At 47.1% G+C, this 2,493-nt stretch overlaps 1 pseudogene; it reads left to right on the top strand.

The window, feature by feature from the left end:
- Window positions 1-821: 821 nt before the first annotated feature.
- LOC135972541 (olfactory receptor 52E4-like) lies at window positions 822-1,820 on the top strand (annotated as a pseudogene).
- The last annotated feature ends 673 nt before the right edge of the window (window positions 1,821-2,493 follow it).

Here is a 2,493-nt window from a genome sequence, read left to right as displayed (position 1 = left end):
TTAGGAACTGTCCATTTAAATGTAAATTAGTTTTATTTTTTATTTTTCTCTCCTATATCATACTCTCTTCTTTGTCTCTTGTGCAAACTACAGAGTCCCAGACTCTTCTATCTGTTTGCATATGGCAGCCTCCCCCATTCTCAAAGGCTGTCTTGCAAATCCCTTTTACATATAGCTATACCCTTAATAGATACTGGATGACCAAAACTGAACACATATCCCAAACCTGTTGTTCTCCATCCCATATCTTAGGGATCTGAACATTGTTTTGTTTTGTCCACTGCTGTGAATGAGCAAGTGTTTATCATGACCTGCTATTAATGGCACCCAGGTCTTCTCCCTGAGGTAAGTTCTAGTTGGGATGTTTCTCTCAGCATGTCTTTGCAAAAGTTTGTTTTTTTCCTCTTGCTGATTTCGAGCAACTGGATGAATGTGATACTCCCTTCAGTATGGACTCCCTATCCTGGCTCTCATTGCATTAAGGCACAATGATGGATGACCGGTATCCCCAATTGTATTTCCTGCTGATGCCTCTTAAGGTTTCCCCCCCCCCCAAAAGTGTAAGAATTATTAATGCAGGAAGCACCACAAAATATGGAATTGGATTTAGTAGGGTCACTGTTCATAGTTATTTTCTCAGAATAAAGAAAATATAATTTCTCAGTGTGTGAATAGTGATCAATGTGCTTCTCCCATGAGAATAGCCTCCACTACTGCATGCAGTGTCTCATATTAACATTGTCTCTTCATTCAGGCATTTCTACTGTGACCATCACCTGAGATCCTGGGAACACACAGAAAATCAGGGGAGCATACGCTAAATGCAGGAGAGACCCTAACGCGTCAGAGTTGGACTCTTTCTCCTCTACACCATGTCAGATTTGAACACAACCGAGTTCACCAACCCTTCCACCTTCATCCTACTTGGCATTCCTGGCCTAGAGAAAGCCTATATCTGGATTTCCATTCCCTTCTGTACTATGTACACCATAGCCTTGTTGGGGAACTTCACCATCCTGTTCATCGTGAAGAGGGAGCCGAGCCTCCACGAGCCCATGTTCTATTTCCTCTGCATGCTGGCCGTCACCGACCTGGTCATGTCCACATCCACCCTTCCCAAAATGCTGAGCATCTTCTGGTTCAATTCCAGGGAGATCAGTTTCACTGCCTGCCTCACCCAGATGTACTTTGTTCTCTCCTTCTCAGGGATGCAGTCTGGAATCCTCGTGGCCATGGCTTTTGATCGCTACGTGGCCATCTGCCATCCCCTGAGACATTCCAGGATCCTGACAAACTCTGTTGTGGCCAAGATAGGCCTGGCCGTGGTGCTGCGCAGTGGCATAGTCACATTACCCTATCCCTTCCTAGCGAGGCAATGGCCATATTGCAGGACCAACATCATCCCCCACTTCTGTTGTGGGCATATAGCTGTGGTGAAGCTGGCCTGTGCCGACATCAGCATCAGTAGTTACTATGGCCTGTTTGATCTTCTCTCTGTGATCGGAATGGATGTGTTTTTTATCACAGTGTCCTATACTCAGATCCTCCGGGCCATCTTCCGCCTCCCCACAAAGGATGCTCGGCTCAAAACTTTTGGGACCTGCATCTCTCATGTTTGTGCCATCTTAGCTTTGTACGTCCCAGATTTCTTCTCCTCTCTCATGTACCGGTTTGGCCACAATGTACCACTGCATTTCCTTGTTCTCTTTGACAGTGTGTACCTGCTGGTGCCCCCCGTGCTACACCCCATCATTTACGGGGTGAGGACCAAACAGATCCGGGGCAGGCTGCTCCAGCTCTTTACACATGGAGAAACCTAAATGTTTCCTCCTTGTGCTCTGGCTCTCAGATTGAGCTCTGTGCAGAGCTGGCTGGTGATTGGTGCTGGGGCCTCTTCCCCGAATCACTGACTGGACAGTCAAAGTGACATGTGGAATCAGTCTGTGTAGAGTACACTGGTTGTGACCTTTCTAATTGCTGGTAGCTGGATCCCTGAAACTGTAACCTTGCCTCATCTCTTCTGTCAAGCTTCAACCCTGCTGTGTGTCTTCTCCCCAAGGCGCTGCTCCATCACTTGCTCCTGTCTTCCCCTCCCCTTGTCATCTGCGACCCAGTCAACTCTAAAACTAATATGTGCTCACATTTTATGGCAAGTCACTTAAGGGACACTGGTTAGTGTTAAAATTTTAATGTTTATTCTTAAATTGTTCCTAACTCTGTGGAGAGAGAGACCCCATCAGGACTCCTGGGATCTATCTCGGCTCTGGGAGGGGAGTGGGGTATAGTGTGTTACAGCCGGAGGCAGATACATCTGGGGTCTAAATAAGAAAATCAGAAGGACCATACTGGGTAAAACCAATAGTCCATGTAGCCCAGTAGCCTGTCTTCTGATAGTGCCCAGTGCCAGGGGCTTCATAGGGAATGGACAGAACATGGCAATCCTCATCTGATTCTTGTAGAGCAGCTCAGGAGAAGGGGCCAGAAGCCCCGAGC

This window comes from Chrysemys picta, chromosome 1, assembly GCF_011386835.1.
Source record: "Chrysemys picta bellii isolate R12L10 chromosome 1, ASM1138683v2, whole genome shotgun sequence".
Classification (NCBI taxonomy): domain Eukaryota; kingdom Metazoa; phylum Chordata; order Testudines; family Emydidae; genus Chrysemys; species Chrysemys picta.
Note: the sequence above shows the minus strand (reverse complement) of the source record. Positions and strands in the feature narration are given on the sequence as shown.